The 20166-nt window shown below is 51.0% G+C and overlaps 1 protein-coding gene and 1 long non-coding RNA gene across 8 annotated transcripts in view; one reads left to right on the top strand and one right to left on the bottom strand.

Moving 5' to 3' along the window:
* The window catches only part of cadm4 (cell adhesion molecule 4), a 103570-nt gene that overhangs the window by 73241 nt on the left and 10163 nt on the right, over positions 1-20166 (bottom strand). The window lies entirely within an intron of this gene.
* LOC144389499 (uncharacterized) lies at positions 14614-16161 on the top strand. The gene is made up of 2 exons (XR_013453602.1): positions 14614-14932; positions 15027-16161. It is a non-coding gene; the product is annotated as an uncharacterized LOC144389499 (long non-coding RNA).

A 20166-nucleotide genomic window follows, 5' to 3' on the forward strand; every position in this document is an offset into this window, starting at 1 on the left:
AATACAAGAAGTACCAGACAACCTGGAGGCTTTTTCACTGTTGATGATTAACGTTACTTATTCATAACCACATTTCTGGTGCTGCCGGTATATTTGTTGATTATAGGGCTGCAACTAACGATTATTTTGATAATCGATTAATCGGTCGATTATTTCTTCGATTAATCGATGAATCGGATTTTTTTTTTAAACGGGACAACGTGGACCGGGACCCCCCACGCTCGCACCCCTTAGACGACCAGTCGAACAGACGTCTCTCCCTGCGTCATGTGACTCACAGCAACTGCCGGCTGCTCTTTCCTCTACGGCGGCTCGCCGCCTTTATTTTTATTTTTGCTCCGCGCGCATCTCCGCAACTCATTGAGTGACGTAATAATCGCGCGACACAACGAATCGATAATGAAATTCGTTGCCAACGCTTTTAATAATCAATTTTATCGATTTGCTGTTGCAGCCCTAGTTGATTATTTAATTGCTCACAGATCAATGAGATATGAGTGTCAGTCGAGTGTCAGTCAATCAAGAATGGTATTCATTTCAAATGATTTACTTTATAAAATTAATATATATAAGTATTGGATTTTTGAAATAGTCTCATCAATAAAAGAGCTGGCTCGTCCTTTGGAACGACTTTAAATGCAAAACCCTCCTCAAAGAGTTCGGCATCTCTCAGCGCGTTGTTTGGCCCGCCGGCTCGACGCCGCTCTCATCTCACCAGATGTGCGCCGGGGCAAGCAGCAGGAAGAGCCGGCGCTCTGATGGAGCCACGCCGCACACCGCCGGACCGACCGGACAGACACCGTTTAGCAGCTAAAGAGCCCGGAGATTTCCCCGCGGAAGCCGCTGGAGCGCGGCGCTAACACGGCGCCAACACACAACCAGGACTGATTCGCCACTCGGGCAGTTAGGAGTAAACGCTGGAGTGGCTCTGTGTCTGCTGGAGGCCACTGCTTTGCTAACACGTCCTGTTTTAAATTTAATATGATATCAATGTCGTGCTCACAGCCCGTTAAGCGGCCGCTGAGTCAGCAATACCATCAATTCACCGGGGATTAATAGCGTGACGGAAGGGAAGCGGTTACAGGCCAACGTGGCTCTTCAATAGGGGATCGATTGGATTCCTCGATGCCGAAAGCGGCTGCGTGACTTCGGAAACGCCGTCAATGTGATTCGTTTTTTTGTAGAAAAGTAAGATGAGTCTTGAGAGAAAACGGGGGCATCGAATCGCCTCCCGCAGAAAGCGGCGGGGAGTACAAACGAGGGAGGGAGCGCCGGGGACCAACGAGCTGCCGCTGGCTGCAGTTGATGGTCGACGTTGAAGGAGAACCGCATCGTGACCTTTGACCCGGCGGCCCACATGCGCCCGGGCGGTTCTCATTGACGGTAAACAGGTTTCCTTTGCGGAGCAGATTTCCATCTGGGACCTGAGAAGCGTCACAGCTCTTTTCCTTTGAGACGTTTTTTCTAGCTGACAAACGAAACCAGTTTGACGTCGGCGCATCAGAGCCTGAAGGTTCTGTATGCAACCAATGAGCCGCGCGTGGTTTCATGTACACGCCAACAGGGGGGCTGCTGTCTGATGAGTGGTCGCACTGGGACGTCCTGGACGGTAATTATTTCAGCGTTTTGAATGAATAATGCTCATTAACGGGAAAAGTAACAAATCAATGTCTTATTGTTCATTTAAAAACGTGCACGTCAGAGCTGCCTTTGTTTACTCTTATTCCCACAAACAAAATGTCAGATACTGACTGTTTCATGTGTTTCAACAACATTCTTTTACAGTGTTTTCATTCAACAGGGTTCATTCAACACAGGACTTGTACCTGAAACGTGATCGGTGGACTTGTTGGAGCTCCTGATCCCTCAGCACCTTCAACCCCTTTGACAATGACTGAAGACTTGATTTGACCTTTTGTATTAATTATTATTATTATAATCATTGCAACTGGAAATTACGTTAAAAAAGACTTCTGTCTGTGTGTTGTTTGTGTGTGCGTGTGTGTGCGTGCATGCTTAGATTGTTCGTGTGTGTGTGTGCGTGTGCTTCGATTGTTCATGTGTGTGTGCTTCGATTGTTTGTGTGTGTGTGTGTGCGTGCTTCGATTGTTCATGTGCGTGTGCACTTTGATTGTTTGTGCGTGTGCGTGTGTGCTTCGATTGTTCGCGTGCGTGTGTGTGTGTGCTTCGATTGTTCATGTGTGTGTGTACTTTGATTGTTTGTGCGTGTGCTTCAATTGTTCATGTGTGTGTGTGCTTGATTGTTCATGTGTGTGTGTGCTTGATTGTTCATGTGTGTGTGTGCTTGATTGTTCGTGTGTGTGCTTCAATTGTTTATGCGTGTGCGTGTACTTCGATTGTACATGTGTGTGTGTGTGCTTTGATTGTTCATGTGTGTGTGTGTGTGCTTCGATTGTTCATGTGTGTGTGCGTCCTTCGATTGTTCGTGTGTGTGCTTCAATTGTTTATGTGTGTGTGTGTGTGTGTGTGTGTACTTTGATTGTTCATGTGTGTGTGTGTGTGTGTGTGTGTGCGCGCTTCGATTGTTCGTTTTTGTGTGTTTCCGCTGCAAGTCGCCGACTCGGCTGCCTCTCACATGTGGTACAGCAGAAAGGTGCTTAAGACGGCGGAGCGGCAAAGGTCACTTGTGTGTATTTGGAAAATGTTGAACAACAAAAAAAAAAACTGCACGCGAATTTCCCGTCTTTCTGGTTCATGAAATCCCATCAGGGAGAGAAAAACGTGGCGTGTCCTCTCAGTCCACTGAACGCCGTGGCTTGTCCCCCCCCCCCCCCCCCCAGTTGGCGCGCAAACACGCGGCGGCTGACTGATTGGTTTGAAGGGGACGCTGTAATTGGCTTCTGGAGGCGTCATTTCTCCTGGGGAACGGCGCCACGTTCGGAGTTTGTGACACAGAAAGAGTTCCCTGTTGCCGCTGACATTTGAGAGGAGAAAAACAACGCGCGGCGTAACGAAGAGAGAGAGAGAGAGAAGACGCACACAGAAGAAATCAATCACTTCTTTCCGCCATGTGTTGATTCCAACCGGGTTTTTTTATTTTTTTTTATGGATTCACGGCAAATGGATTTGCGTTGTGCCCAAAGGACACGTCGACACGTGGGGCGCGGCGCCCCATTGTTTTAAGTGGCGTTCGCAGTCACATTCCCATACGGGAGGACACCTGCCGTCACCCAGCAGTGGGGACGGCATCGTTCTCTCCTCTGGGATTTGACCTGAAACGTGTCACGTGACGGTGGCGTCACCTGGGCAGGTATTTAGTCCATGATTCAAGTGATTAAACGGTGTTAAAGTAAGAGTTAGCTTCTTACCTAACTGAGTCAGTGAAAGGACGCCGGTGAATTAGCCGTCATTGCAAACTTTGTTTTTCCTGGAGATTAAATATTGGTTAAAGGGAACCTTATTCTGGCCTTTCACAATAAGATACACCTCCAAATAGCGCAATAAAAGCTCTTTCACCCCGAGTGAGTCGTGTACATGTATTCATGAGATTTGACACGTAGATTCGTTGACATGTTTGATTTAATATTACGTTTTCAAGGCGATCTACGGAAAAAAAAAATACCGAAAAACAGCGTGAAATCGGGCGTGTCCGGGTCAGGGGTTGGCTAGCTGCCGCTGGCCGGGGTGAGGACACCGGGACAGGGGTTTCAAGTAGATGCATTTAATTAAACCACATGCTGTTAATTATGTCAAGGGTTAATAGCAGCCCCCACTGGTGTGATTACAAAATGCTGCAGTTATCTCATCGGCTCACACGAAACCGTCGCCTCTCGCTGCTTTTTTTCGATGAAACCCGCCGCGGCGGGCCAGCGTTCCGTGGGCGGAGGGAAGGGGGAAGAGGCCCGAGAAGCCCCCAGATGCACTGAGAAGTGGTTGTGTTTGCACGAGATAAGGCCAAGGAGCTAAATCACACGGTGAGCGAGGAGGTACGCTATTAACCGGGACAAATATGCCTATTCAAACAGCAACTTTCACAGCCCAAGTGGAAATACGCTCGGGCGAGAGACGCAGGGGAGGGGAGGAGGGAGAGAGGGAAGACAGGGAAGGGTAAAAGGGGGCACGAGAGGAAGTAAGAGATGAATTGTGCCCAGCAGCGGTAGAGCAAAGAGAGATAAAACAGCAAAAGGCGCTATTTCATTTGTCTAATTATATTTATCTACGTCTCTCTCTCTCTCTCTCTCACATAAACGAGACGAATGGTCCTCGCTGAAAGGACGGATGCCGAACGGGTACAAACGCGCCCGACGCACAACAGACACGCATATAAAGCCACAGCAAGAGCGACAACAAAAGCAATCCGAGGGGGAAGGAGCCCCCCCAGAGAGAGAGAGGGGGAGAGAGAGGCGACTCGCGGGGGAAAGTGGGGTAGAAATGAGAAAGCGGAGAAGATGGCAGAGCTGAGGGCACCAGCCAGATTGGCACTGAAAAATTAATGCGCAATTGCAAAGGGGGAGAGTGTGTGCGACTGAGAGACTGTGTGAGTGACACGAGGATGGGGGGGGGGGGGGGGCGGGATCATGGCCTCAACGCTGGCAGATTTAAGGTTATGCTCCATGCGCTTCTCAACCACACACACGTATAAATGTCTTCACTTTCTGCCACTCGCTCTCCTCTCATTCCCCCGCTCTCCCTTTCCTCCCCCCCTCTCTGTCTCTATGTATGTGTGTGCAGTGATGTGACTATTCGTCTTCAGTGTGTCGCATACGAGCGCGCGCATTCACACGCACACACACATGCACGCACGCACACGCCAACGACGGTCCCTCTGATTGTCTCAATTTGTCTCAGTGTCTTTGCCAGTCTCCCATTTGCCATCTGCCTGACAGGATCTTATTGATTGGGCGACACTCTTGCCAATCTGTACATCTCCATATGAGGGTGGTTTTCAGAGCCCCTCCCTTCCTTCCACCTCCATACATATAAATATATTTATCTATATATATATCATTGCCTCCATTCCTTTATTATCACACGTCCTCCAACACTTAGACCCCCCCCCCACCCCACTTTTTCTTTCATTTTACGCCCCGAGCTTTATTGCGCACACAAATCAGGGCTGTGGGCTTTCACGGCGTGATCAGTGACCCAAATGGAAATGCGGGCGTAGTGATTACCTGTCATAGCGCGGCTTAGCTCTCGTGGCGCAGCAGCATCCGTCGCCGACTAAAAGGCCCGCGTGATTCAGCTCTGCTGCTCCCGTGAATAATCTCCCAAGAAAACATATGACCCATTGAGACGCTAACTTCAAAAGATGATTCACCAAGAAGGAAAAATGCAGTTGAAGAGGTGACGCTGAGTTTGTAAGAGTTTTCTTGCCTGTTTTTCTCCGCCGTGTCCCGTCTATACGCCGCCCTTCTATTCTGTATGTATTGTGTTCGTGTGTGTGTGGGGTTTAAATTCTATTGGGGATCCGCTGAATTTAAAACTCTATCAAATATCATGCTGACAGACAATCTTGTCCATCTGCACCTGCAATCTATCAATGCTGCTTGTTTCTTTTATTCAGGAGGGAAAAGCTTCTTTTCTGAATTATTTATTTCAAGCAGCGACTGTGATAACTGGCAGTGAGGCTACAGATAAGTGCTTTTAAACAATGAGCTCAGCAGGAAAACCAATACCATTTGTTCATTCAGACACACTGGTACAAATAACAATGGGATTGTCATTTCCTGATAATAAAAAAAAATAAAGAAAATTGCCTTGTGCTGCATCGTCGTTGTGACTTGTGTCCCTGAAGTGGCCGTGTGGTCGTTTGGAGGAGGAGAGCATGATGCAGAAGGTCCACAGGTTCTGTTCCCAAACGTCTCCGGCTTCCATCGACTCCACAGTCTCATCGGCGCGTTGCGTCCGCTCGTGATGCATGAAAGGAGAAGAGCTCCGTTCAACGCGCTTCCCACAATGAGACATCCTGCGTCCGTTCCTTTGCTTTATGAATATGCCTCCTGTGATTTCCTCCCGGTGAGGCTTTGTTGTTGCTCAGCTCAGCTCAGCAGTGCTTTTGTCATTTGGACTTTGTGGTCCATTACTTTTGAAGTGTGCTGCATTAAAAGCTCCTCGACTTTTATCATCTCTTTTTTTCCTTTCAATGTCACCTCCACAACCCTTTTACCGCGTCGTGCCCTGTGCGTTGTCATATTTGTTTTTCTGAAATAAAGCCTACATTTTCAGGAATACTGGCTAAAAATATTTTTTTTTAAATCCTGCTCTGACTGCAGTTGCCACGAAGCAGCGCGTCACATGATCAACCGGGGCTGGGCGAGCCCGGGGGGAAAGTGATGTAGGCCCACACGAGGCCGTCGGAGCCAGACGGGTGCCTTGTCTGCAGCCGGAGCTCGGGAGTGAACGTCCAACCCACCGCTCTCCGCCCCCCCCCCCCCCCCCCGCGCCGACCAATCGGCGCTCTCGCCCGCCTAAAGAGCGACGGTTCATCGTCCTCCCTGACGAACCCCTGCTGTTTCCACGCGGGGCGCACTCCATTACAACACGACCTGTATTTATACAAACCAACTGTTTCCATGAAAGAATAATTACCCCTGTGCCGGAGCGTAATGCTTCCTGCACTAATGCACCTTCCCCCCCCTCAGGTTATTACAAGCCTGGCGATGAGGTGTCTACGCAGCAGGCGCTACGCCGTCAATGTGCACGCTTTGATCGATGGCGCAAACAGTCGGCGTTGCGTTTGCTTAATTTGGAGCCATTCTGTGTGAGTGATGCATGGAGGCTCCTGACACAAACAGGACGTCCACAGCAACCCCCCCAATACCCCCGATACCCCCGATACCTCGGTAGCACATCGGTTAAAAAATGAATTTTGCAGATTACATTCTGTAACCCGACATCCTCTCCTTCCACGTCTTCTCTCGCGAGAGGGAGCTGCTCGCCGCAGCTTTTTAAGAAAAGTTGTAAAAAGCCAGACCCTTTGGTGCCTGAAGAAATCGAATCGCAGACGCGTGTTTCTGCAGAGTGTCGCGGGGTCGATCGATACCGACGCGTCGACGCGGCCTGAAAACGAGCGGTGGGATTTTTTCTTTCTTTTTTTTTAAAAACAACTCTTTGTTTTTTCCAGTGGAAAGAAATAATCGCTGCTCGTGATTTTGAGATTCCTGCAGACAATCCGGTCCGGCTCGTCGTCGGTTTTGCGGAGCGTCGGTGGGAAGCGGTGATTCTGAGAGGAGCTGAAGACGCAGCTGTGCGTCTCTGCGCCCATCGGCTGCACGTGGCGAACTGCATTGGATTTGGAGAGCAGCAAGTGGAGATAATCACACATGCTTCTGCGAAATGTTGGGTTTAAAAAAAGAGAAGAAGACGAATGGCACCTTCCCAGGGTTGTTGATGTCAGTGAAGGGGGGCTTTAATATGGAAAAAAAAGGAGGTCTGCGGGGGAGCGGGAGGGGAATAAAAGATTCACTTCATCGTTTAATCAATAACACTTGTTCCCTGCCATTAATCAGCTCCTCTCCTCCTCGACGGCCTCGTTTCTCCTGCTCCAAATTCATTCCAAACCCTTTACGTTGCAGGATGCCGGCGTGCGTTTTTGCTCCTCAGGGATCAATCCTCATCGAGCATCTCACGATCTGCTGTATTTCGTCGCGCACTGAACTAAGAATAGGCCCGACTCATAAATGCACAGATTGAATCAGGCGCAATAAGAGGAATTCCAAATCAAAGTCATCGTGCACAACATGGATGTATCCAACGGCAACGGGGGAAAAGCCAAGTATCTCTCACTGCGCACTGCAACTAACACCTGAGACTCTGAACTCAACCTCATCTTTTTGAAAACTGCAGCTATTTATACATCACATTTGCATGAACGTCCAGAAGCACCGTCGTCCCATGCATAATGAATAGGCCCCCTCGCTTTCACCTAATAGCCCCTCACCGGCAGCAGAAAGAGAGACCAGGCGGTGGATACAAAGAGACGCCCCGGAGGCCCCAGGCAGGGCAAATAGCAGGAGATCAATATTATCAATTGAATCAATCCCATTTGATGGCTTTCCAATGGAATTGCAGACATGAAATTGTCCTTTCTAATCAACACTCTGCCTGGACCTCATCATGTATTTCGGGGGACTAAATAGTGATGTTTGTTTCATGTGTGATGCGGTTCTAATTCACTCTTCCCTCCGGCCAAAGAACAATTAACAAAAGTAAGAACGATCACCCAGAAAAGCGACACCTCGGGGCTCCGATTGCTGCCGTGTAATCATCCGACCGCTTCTTCCCTTTCTTTCCGAACAAGCGCCCCCCCCCACCCCCCCCCTTCTTTCGGGGCTTCTGGTGAAACAGCGGGCTTCCTAATTTGGCGTGTAGCGCGTCAGCAGGTGGCGAATGAGTCCCAGAGCCCCGGGTGGCCGATCCACCAGCATGGCCACCCACTCTGAGCGAATGACCGTCCTTGATATGCGCAGCCAGGAGGCCCCCCCCCCGACCCCCGACCCCCGACCCCGCGTGTGCGGCGTGGCCAAGTATAGCCGGCTCCCGGCGGGCGCCGCGTCTGATGACAGCAAAAACGGGCGCGGCTCACAACTACAGAACTATGCCTCGACTGCCTCCTTTATCGCCGCCCAACCATCCATACCCCCCCCCCCACGCCAGGACGAGGAAGGATCCGGCCAACCGTGAGGCCCGTCGGAATCCCTCCCTTCCACTGATTGGCTCAACACGGCACGATGAACTTGGGATGAAGGAACTCATGACAGCTTTTCACACGCGTTTTGATCACAAATGTAATTCACACTCAAATTAAACGCACACGCCGCCGATTCATCCGCACACACACACGCACGTGTCCCACAGCCAGATCGCGTCACATGATGGCTCATCACTCTCATGTTGGTATTCCCCTCCGGCGGCGCAACGCATGCATGCGTGTGATGTCGTTACATCCTCCTCGCATTTCTGCGACGTCCCGCCGTGCGCGCGCACGAGACATGTTTTATCTTCCCGCGTCCCGCATTTATCCACCTGCGTTTGGCCGCAGATAGCACGCCGCTTTGATGCTTATGTATGCACGAGTAGGAATTGTGTGAAATGAAATTTCTGCCTGTTTGCGGGTCGTGTGTGTGTGTGTGTCTTTCTGAACGGCTTGCAGCTCTATCAGGCTTATGAGAGATTATTTTTAGCACCCTGTGGCTTTGCAAATACTGGGTCGTTATGTCTATCACTTACATCACCACGACAAGGCAAAATAAAATAAATAAAATACCTTGCCAGCTCTATTGAGAGCACACACACACACACACACACACACACATGCCCTGGATAGAACATTCGAGGCCCATATTTTCGGAATGCAGCCGTAGGGTAACACTGACTACAATCAGTCTGTATATTTTTGTTGGCCAAACTCTCCACTCCTGTAAAATAAGATGGTTGCTTCTGTTTCAACCGTAATCAGTAATTACAACTTCTCCCCGCATGCAGCATCAAGCTGGTTCACCTCCATGCTGTGTGCTGCTACTACCACCACGTAATGCCAGCCATTAGCCCGACCCCCCCCGCCGCACGCGGACGTCGATAGTGTCAATAAGACGCCTCCCCTGCCGACGTTTCATGCATTACGGAGCGTCTCCGTCCCGCAGCGTTACAGTGCGATAAAGCTGCAGAATGAACCTGGTGCCGATCATTAAAGTGAGTGTTGCTCACTACGGCATCCAGACGTTTTAACTTTTAAAGTTTTTAGTGTTTACCTGTACACAAGTAGCAGGTTATTTTAGTAGAGGTTTTTTTTTTTTTTCGAGGAGAAGCTGATCAAATGAAAAGAACCTTCCTGACAAAGTTTTACAACTGCTTTATTGCATATTCATGAGGGCTGCAAGTAATTGCGTCATTATGGGTCATTTTCTACCTATTTGGTTAATGAAAGTTTGGAAAATAGTGACAAATGTACCAGAGCCAAAAGATGCATCTCATCTGGCGTATTCCAACAAGACTAAGAACATAACCAATAATAATGATAATGAAATAAAGAACGGATCAATTATTATTTCAGCTCTTCGTCATGATTAGAACTCATTTGCACATAGTGGATAAATCCTCTGCAGGAGAGCTGAGTGCGCGTGGAGGTGAAGGTGAGTAAATGAAAGATGCCGCTAGTAAACCAGTAGGGGAAGGGAAGGAGAGGATGATGAAGAGGAACGGAGGATGAAAAAGGAAAAAGAAGCGGCGGGGAGAGAATGGGGGGGAGGGAGGAGTTCTGAAACGCCATCAGGCACTGAAGGAGAGAGCAATTAGATTTATCCGCTCATTAACAGAAGGGATAATTGAGTACAAGAGTCTGCAGCAATACACTAGGATGGTGGGGGGGGGGGGGGGGTGAGGAGGGGTGAGGGGGGGTAATGAGAGCAGGTGGAAGGAGACAAGACAGGAGGCATGCAGGGAGGGAGCGGGAAGACAAGGGAACAAGGCGGAGGAAATAAACAAGGGGAAAGTGAAAAGTGAAAAGAAAGGAGGGAGAAGAATCGAGTGTGTGTGTGTGTGTGTGTGTGTGTGTGTGTGCGTCACATCGAGGATTGTGTGACAGAAGACTTGTTTCACGGGACCTGAAGACTAAGCAGCTTTTATTTGGTCAACTGGTCGTCCGTCATTCAGGTCGCGTCACACCTGCGGCCGTGTCTTAATGCGTTCCACCTTGACCGATTCCTCGCCGGGACAACAATCCTCTCCTCGAGTCGTCCACAAACCCCGTTAATCACACTTAGTTTGCCGGCGCCAGATGGTGGAGGGAAAACAAATGACATATCGACAGTGAGCGGTTTGAAGATTTGATCCATCCTCATTATTTCGGTGCCAAACCTACCCAATTAGATCGGAACGTTGTGATTAAAGAGCATGTGCAAATTATACAAGCAGCTAGGAGTCTATTCATTCATTCCCAGCCAGCCTCCTCCCAGGAGCTCCGTGGGGCTTCCATTTGACCCTGAGGAGCAGGAGCCGGACCACTGGGCCTCGGAGATTCCTCTGGGACGGAATGCAGCGGAATCACATCGTCGATCCCGGACTCGATGCTTCCACATGAGGAGACGTGCGGGGAAAGCCCCTTCGTCCCCTTTCGTCCCCTTCGTCCCCTTCTCCGACGAGGGCGATGGCTCAATGAAGCTCGTGGATGAGCAGCCATTGCCCTGGCGTTGCATCATGGATATGGAGAAGATGAGAAAGGAATAAGGAAAACATGAAGGCAGCTGGGGGCAGGCGGGGCAGGCGGGTTTCATTTTTTTAGTTTTGCCTCCCCGATTGTTTCACTTTCACCTTCTCGCTTTCTCTTGTTCCTCTCGGCCCCTCAGGCTGCGTGGGATTCCTCTCTAGTCGGAATTAGGAGGTGGAGTTGCATCAGGCGGCGCTGCGTGAATTGGATTCATCGCACTAATGCGATGGTGCGCACTGGCAACCGGTGTTGGTTTGTGTCGGTTTCAACGTGAGAACATTCCGGTACATGAACGTCACATCACATGAACGAATGCAGGTTGAAAAGGATAAAGGCTTCACATTGCAGCGCCGTTTATGTTGTGGATTATGTTGGAATCTGTCGGTGATCTTTATTGGATCTTTGTTTCCCTGGTTGCTGGTGGTTTGGATGCCTGGTCATTCACTCCCATTCATATCCAACAGCACATAAAACCGCTGAGGGAACATCTCCTTCAGTCTGCACTCCTCATGCACAGAGTCCCCTCGCTGGAAAAGAGGACATCCACTCCGGCTTCGCAGAGCTCCGTCAACCACGCAACCCTTGAGAGAAAGAAGTGGAAAGAAATGTCCTCCTCATGAATGTCGGTATTTCAGTTGAAAAAATAATAAGAAGAAAGATTATAAGAAGAACTGCTCTCTTCATCCTCGCTGCTGCAGCTGGAGAGTTCCACGCTGAGATTCAGACACTTTTCAGACTGCAAAACTACCCGACGACGCCGCCGCCCTCCACCCGAACACAGGCGTGCACGTGCACCGTGCACCGTGCACCGTGCACGGGCCAGTCCACCTCCGCGCTCCACACTAAAAGGAAATGGCCTTTTTTTTCTCCATTTGCAGAGCCACAAACAGGAAGCGCTGGCGGCCCATTTCGGATCGCAGCCGTGTTAAAGAGCCCCTCTGTCTATGAATATGGAGATGAGGATTTAGAAGAGAAGGAGAGGGGAAGGAGGGGGTTGGGGGGGGATAAAAACGTCGCGCGAGGGAGGGATCAGAGAGTGAAGAAGAGAGAGATTTGTAGTCTCTGAGGTGCTCCTCCCGCCTGCACTGTGGCCCTCGGCTGGACTTAAACGCCGGCTTTAGCGCGCGTGCCGCAAACGAGAGGGGACACAACGCCGCCGGCGACAGGTCAGAGAGTAATCGCACACAGACAAGACCCATAATCACCGGAGACGCACCGGGCGCTCGCGCATCTTAAACATCCCGTTTTCCCCCTTTCCCACAATGCACCGGGTCTCCCCTTCTGAAACTCGAGCTCCTTCTCATCCATCCGCTCTCTCCCTTCACCCCGTTAAGAGAAGCCGGCGTGAGTCTCCTTCCCGTGTGCACGACCCAGCGGCCCATGAATTATGGACGTGTGTCGGCGCGAGGAGCAGGTCAGACAAGGGGGGGGGTGGGGGGCAAAGGTCGGCCCCTCGGGGCCCTCAGACGACTGCCAGAGAGAACGCAGCGCTCTGTGGTCGTCGCGATCGTCGTTGTTGTCGCTCGGAAAAATGACACTTAACGCATTAACAGACACACACACACACACAGACACACGCGTGCAGTGGCTTTGAGTTACATCGATGTCGTCATCATCACAGGTGCCCACAGCGCCGACGACCGCGTTCAAGCTGCTGCGACGGCGTCACCCACGACCCGCGACTCGCCATTAGCGAGCTGATTATAAGCGCCATATGGAAAAGGCTGTTTGGCTCGCACGGTTCCTCCTTCATCTGTTCTGTGAACACAACTTAAAGAGTCTTTGGGCATCTTCCAGACATGTAGTCTTTTTAGTAGAAAAGTATACAAGACGTGAAGGTGTCCATGAGGAGCGGCGTCCTCTGAATCGGGGCCTCTGGCCTTCTATCCGGCCCCCAAGGCAACGCCAATGAACGCTGAAAATAAGCAGAAAGAAACCTAAAGGGTGAAAAAAGGGAAGTTGGGTTGAACTTTCTACCTGACGGCCGGTAGCTTACGAGCTCCTGTGGTCCAGCTCAGGTTCAATCCAGAACGCTAACGCGTGCGCAGGACTTTACTGCATGTGGGGGAAAAAAAAAAAAACTCCTCGCTCACCTAATGCATGCTGGGAAAGGCTCCAGCCCTCCTGTGACCCTGATAAGTGGAAATAGAAAGTGGACGGATGGATAATTAGCGGAGCTGACAGCGCTGGCAATCACCGCGCCGCGATCACATTCATCACCTTCATTGCTGTAATCATAATTCCGACCGTCACGAGCGCGATCCGCATTACGGCGGGATCTTCGTCCCCCCCCCCCCCCCGGCCGGCCGGCCGGCTTCTCGCGCTATTACCTCCAGCATCAGCATCGTCGTCTCCATGCCAGCTCTCACGTCTTAACACACGGCACCATAATGAGAGCCAGAACCATTAAGGTCTCCTGGTCCGATCGCCTGGTTCCCATTTGCCCCGCTCTAATTACACGCTGTTTGTTTGGCCTCCTGGCTGCCCCCCCCCCCGTCTCCCTCCCCCGATGCAGAGGGGAGGCGTCATTTAGATGATTTACTGATGTAAACCCCTCCCCCTCCACCCCCCCCAGCCTAATATCACTGGCGGGATTAAAATCTGTTTCCATTAATCCTTTTGGCTCGCGGCCTTTCTTTTCATGCTTCCTCTTTTACCGGCGTTTCCACCTCAGCAGCTTTCTGCGGCGTCCCCCCCCCCCCCCCCCCCCTCATAACTCCCCCCCATAACCCTCCCCCCTTCCCTGGTCAGGACCTTTTTTACGAGCCGAGCCGGCATTACGCCTCCTTCGTTCCTCCTCCTCCTCCTCTTCCTCGCCGTCACCCTTTCAGGCTCAAACATTTTTCCCTCTCTGTAATTAGTTCACGGTTAGAAACTGAATCATCGTCGGGGGTGGGGGGGGGGACTCGAGTGTTATCTCCTTCCACATGCTCGGCTTCATACATGGGGAGATGCTTTCCATGACTTCTCCATTTCACCGTTTTTAACTTCTTCTCTGCCTTATTTGACCTCCTGGGACAAACCCAGTATTGCAGGTATTGCCCCCCCCCCCCCCCCCTTTGAACTTAGGTGGAAAACATAAACCAAAAAACAGCAGGATTAAAATCAGATTCAATTAATCTCCTTTTCCCGTTGCCTCCTCCTCCGCAATGCACCCGTTCTCGCACACTTTCCACATCACTAACTTGCTCATTTCGTCCCTCTTCTCGGGGTAAAGTGGTGTGTGTGTGTGTGTGTGTGTGTGTGTGTGTGTGTGTGTGTGTGTGTGCGTGTGTGTTGTTATCTCTGACTTTCCCACACCTCCACTCTGTGCTTTTAATTAGCGCTCTTTTTTTTTTTCACAGCGCTCTCTGCTAATCTCTCCGTCGGCGGCCCCGCAGCGCGAGAGGCGGAGCTTCCGCTCACAACAAACGGGCCTCTGCACGCACAACCAGCGGACGAATCCCACACACACGCAGGCGAAAGTATCCGTCGTCTCGCCTTTAACGAGAAACGTACCCACTTCCTACTTCACGCAAACACTCCCTCAGCGATTGGCCAGCTGGGAGGACGTGTTTGAACTTTGTTTCCCTCGGTACCATTTCTGGCCTTAGATCATGTGACGGGAGTGAGATACCTGTAGCCTGTTATCTAATTATATTCAGTCGATATACTGCGACTCCAACGCGTTGGCGAGATGGAGCGAAAACATCAGCAGGAACACGAAGAGCACATGTGCTACTTTCCTAATATACATTTCAACAGAAACAACCCGATGCCAAAAAGGTAAACATTGTCCTTCAATCTGTTTATTTCGTCTTTGAATCGACAGTGTGAAGAATCTCATTCCTCAGCGTCACATTCTCCCTCTTCTCCCCAGCAACGTTTGAAAAGCTGAAACCACCAACAGTTTGACATCGCAGCTTAAAAAAAGAGAAGAAGAAGAAGAAAAAGCCTCAGGACTAATCTTGCAGAGGAGTCTCGTCTTGTCGAGGCTCGGCGGTCGGGTCCGTGAACTCGCTCGGTCGATGCTGCTGGAATAACAGCTGCATGATGTCTGAGAAGGAGCTTTGTCCGGTCTGAGGAAAAATGACCTACGATGAGGTCATAAGTGACGTCATGGGGGGTTATCTCAGCTAACACACGGCCTTGTGTTGTGACACTGGGACCAAAAGTCACGACGTCTCCTTCGGCCCTTCGAACTGGAAATCTCCCCCGAGTGCGACGCAGAGCCATAAAGACGCCGTTAAAAAAAGGAATTCGCAAAGAAATGACTACTTCATTAATGAAGTCATTGTTTGAGCACTGACCTCCGCACAGGCCTCACAAAGACCTTCACCAGGCCGACCGGACTGTGAAGGAGACAATGTAGCCGAATGAAAGGCGGTTTCAAAGAGGCAATTTGGGTTTGGGGCAACATTTTGTTTGCGGCCTGAAACTGAAGCTCGCGACATTCAGAGTTGAGTGTTTTATTGTCGTGTTCCAGCAGTGCATTGGACGGTGGAGTGGCGTGAGCGGTCACGATGGCCGTGATGGACGTGTGCATTTACAGGGCCGGACACTTTTGGACGGTCCTGCAGGCCGCGTTGGTCCGCGCTGACGGGCGCGGCGTCGACTCAACGGACTCGTGATCCCACTTCAGGCACTGAGCTGCTCCACGTCTGTCCTTATTAATGTGGTTTGACTGCGGAAGGCGTTGAATATCACGTCTCTGTTGTCGTTGCTTTGGGAAGTGTAATAACAGGTTGTGCCGGGTGTTAGAAAGCAAAGACACGGTTTTCTTTAATAAAAATGAAGCCGGAACATCTTAGTGTGCATAGAATTCCATTTCCCCAAACAATCCATCTCTCAGCGCCGGACTATTTGTTTTCACCATATTAGTTATTTTGCCGTTATTGCTGCAGTGCTTTGCATCACTTTCCGTTTGTCTTATTGTTCCAGTTACCAGACTGTTTTCTAATAAAATGCCGCCCAGCTTTTCTGTGTCGGAATGTAATAAAAGCGTCTGCCTGTCATACGGTCTTATGGTCATTGCCGTCTACGGTTTCAGGGCCGGCTCTTCTATTTGCATTTATGGGTCGTGCATTTCTGTCCCATGACCAGAAAACAAATCACAGCAGCAAAGTGTCTTTCTCTACCGCGCGCCGGCGATGAAAAGGGACGGAAAGGCAAGAAAAAACAAGGATGCCTTTAATTTAATTACGCGGAGACGAGAAAAGTGATAAACCGGGCTGAACGGACAGCCTGCAGGTGAGGTCACGTGACTGTGATCCGTCCATCGAGATGTCTCGACGATGAACTACATCGCACATGTAGGGGAGACACGTCCCATAATTGAAGGAGCGTCACACTCGGAGCCGTTAAGCACGGCTGACGTCCTCAAGTTCCCCTCAACTCCATCGGCGCGGACGGAAAAAAAAAACAAAGCTCCTTCACGGAGGTCCTTGACACCACAGCGAGGCGCAAGCGACGCCGGAGGAGTTCAGCCCGGCCGATAGAAGACATTGGCTGTGTAATTCTCTCCCTCTCTGCTCTGAAAGACTGTCCACTCTGTCCAATCAGCCCTTTATTGTCCTGTAATGAATATATTTCCCATAAAAGAAACGCCGCCAGGGGAGACGGAGGAAAATGGAGGAAGGAAGAGTGATAAAGAAAGACCCCAGAGCAAAGACAGGTAAATGAGGATGTGTGTGTGTGTGTGGGGGGGGGGGGGCCGGGTTCTCTGCACTTTCCCACAGCTTCATATTTCCATCCGGTGGTTTTCAGCTCGGCTTGTCACACTCGGGTTTTTGCGTTTGCCGGCTGCAGCGTGCGCCTGTTTTCCGGCCCGCTTGAATAACCCTCATTAAAAATAACGACGTCCGACTGCACCGAGTTTGTCCCGGTTCTCCGTCCCCTCTGCTCTCCTCGTTTAATTTCCCCTCAGGCCCGCGCATTGATTCTGGCCCGTCCGTTTATTAATAACACAAAAGCAACAACACGAGTGTCACAAACTCCGAGTTTTGCACAAGGAATTAATCACATTAATCTAAAGCAGGTGCATCTGTTGCGCTGCTCCGTACGGAACGCCGCCGCCCCCCCCCCCCCCCCCCCCACCCGGGGCACCCCACCCTACTCCAGGTTTACCCTCCATTCATCTCAGCCAACGGGGATCTCCTGAAAGAAGATGCAAAGTGAGAGACACAACGAGAGGAACAAAAGGCCAAGCACAAAAGAAGGGGATTTGATACCGAGACGCCGCGAAAAGAGAAGAAGACGGGAGCCGCCAAAAAGGTGAGCCGAAGAAGTGGCGAGTTCAGGCGGAGGCCGAGAGGAACAATCGGACGCGCAGAGGGAGACGGACGTAAACAGAAGATCGAAAAAGGCGGCCGTGCCGAGGGAGACAGTTTTCCGGGAACTATTGGATTCTCAGCGGGAAGTCGCTCCCTCGTCCGCGGCACGTGCCACAGCGTTAACGCAGCTACTAAACGGCCACGGCAGGGAGTGTGTGCAAGTCCGAGTAGGTGCAGCTATACGATTTAAATCTGTATCTCGTGTGGGAACAATGAAAGGAACTTCACAGAACCGTATCTGCGTGGGCGGGTGTATGGTGGAGGAGAACGTGACTGGCTGCCAAATATCGGAATCAGCAACATGTTTGTGTCCCAGCTCAGTGATTCCTGAAGCCAGGAACAGGTTAATAAATATGAGTTAGGATCAAACTGCTATGGTTGGTGCGTTATTGAAGGCACGCCCGGCCGGTCATATAGGTTTGGTTAATTGGGTTGATGTTCCATCTGCGTCTCAGTCAGAGATGGAACATTGCTCGGGAATTAACTCGTTACGATATTATCACAACAACAAATGATGGTGAAGGACACACGAATCAAGGTGTGTTAAACTAGAATAATAACGAGGAGAGAAGACAAAGACAGGCCCGTTTCTGAGAGCTGTCCTTGGAGAAATATCACGTAAATAAATGGATAAACCAGCCGGGTGATGAACTCATGCAGGCCTTGCTCCACCGTGCAGTGGTGAGCAGTCACAAAATGTCGAGAATATGTTCAAACCGCTGCCTTACTGATGGCAGCAACACACACACACACACACGCACGCACACACACACAAGGGACAACAGATGATGCACTGTTTTGTGTGATTGTGCTGTTGGTCCTCTAGTGTGGGCGGGTGACAACATCGTGTAACTGTCCAACAGTGCCAGGGACAGTCGAGTGTACAGAATAGAACTCCAAGTGTGTGTGTGTGTGTGTGTCAGCATGCTGAAGGCTGTAATGAAGGTGGACCGTTATCATCTCCCGCCGGCGTCCTCCCTCCATCCGTCCCACCTCTCTGTCCTCTCAGTGGCAGGTCTGTGTAAGTTGCAGCCACATCATTTCCAGGAGAGTCGGATGGCAGCCTTTTTTCTCCCCTGCACCGCCCGCCCTCCCTCCCTCCATCACCCCTGGCCATTCTCTGCACTTCACAAGTGGATGAGCAAAGCGGCAGCGGCTACCTACCTGGCTCTGTGATTGACTGCGCCGCCGCTCACTGTATCTGTGCCGTGTTTATTGCTTCTTTCACCTTCGCCGTAATTGAGTCCCTTTCCTCATAGAAAACAAATGCGCCGTCCGACAGGCGGATGTGTGTGTGTGTGTGTGTGAGGAATCTGTCGGGTGTGTGTGGGAGCTGGAAGTGACTACTAAACTCAATTCGGTAATTCTAAGGGAATCTGATGTGTGTCAGCTGACCATATGTGGAAGTACATCGGGGCTCCTGCAGTGGCGTCTAGCTGGAATTTTAAGGGTGAGAACCCGGCGCGTCTCTGACGGGAAGGTGTGTTTGGAGACGTATTCCATGGAGCACTTGCCGGGCCGCGGCCAGTCAGACAAAAACACCAGGACAACGATGCGTTGTGTATGTGCGAGCAGAATACCACACAGACGCTTTCAAACAAACACCTACACACCCGCACACACAACCGCATGTGCCGATATGCCAAGAACGGGCCGAGATGAAACGGTGAATCCTGATCCGGGATGGATGAGGAAGATGAAGTGCCACAGAGGCTGAGGGCGAGAGATTGGAAAAGTGGAGGAGGAAGGCGGAGGGTGACGCGGTGTGTGTTTGTGTGTGCGCGATGGCCTGCTCACCAGAGATTGGTGGAAAGAAGATGAGGGAATTAAATATGAAGCAGCTACTCTGCTTCGCCGCCAATAATAGGAAAACATTGTTATGCACACGCTTCAGGGAATTATATCAAGCGAGAGGGGGCGAGGGGAGGAAGATGGAGCTAGTTAAAAACCATGATGGAAGCAAGAGACGGTGGGTGGAGATGGTTGGGGAGGGGGGTGGAGGGGGGGGCACGGTACAGGTAGTGAAATAACACCACCTTTAGAATATTGCAGCGCAGCATTTGGGTAAAATGCACAGTTCAGCAAGCGCAGAGCAAGGTCGGCTGTCTAAAAAAAGAAAAACGAGTAAAAGTAAAAAGAAGGCAGCAAAAGTCAAACATAGTTGCGGTGAGGTAAAGGAAGCAAATGTTGTATGCAAATGAAGGTGGGAAGCCGAAGCAGGGGGGCTCAAGCCACCTGGGCCCCGTCACTCCTCCCGCTCAGCCTGCCTCTGCACACCTGGCCGCGGCATCCCGGCAGCCTGCGGCGACTCTACACGAGCCGGGAAGACGAGGCGGGAAGGGAGCGCGAGCAGCAGAGGCCGTCCGCCAAAAGATCCATCAGCGAGCGATCCTGGCAACAGACAGACGACACCCCGACACCCCCCTCGCCAAACCCCCCAATCCCTCTCCCCTCTTTCTGAAACATCATTCAGTCTCACTCTCGTGGCAAAGTCAGTTTGAGCAGAGTTTTGCAAACACGTTGCACCTGGCGACAAGGTGAGACGTAGAAAGAGGCAGAGGAGGGTGGGTAGAGGAGGGTTTGGGGGGGGGGGGGGGGGGTAGAGGAGGGAGTAGGGTTGGGAGGCGGGTAAAGGAGGGTTTGGGGGCGGGTAGAGGAGGGTTTGGGGGGGGTAGAGGAGGGAGGAGG

Source organism: Gasterosteus aculeatus, chromosome 20 (genome assembly GCF_964276395.1).
Source record: "Gasterosteus aculeatus chromosome 20, fGasAcu3.hap1.1, whole genome shotgun sequence".
Classification (NCBI taxonomy): domain Eukaryota; kingdom Metazoa; phylum Chordata; class Actinopteri; order Perciformes; family Gasterosteidae; genus Gasterosteus; species Gasterosteus aculeatus.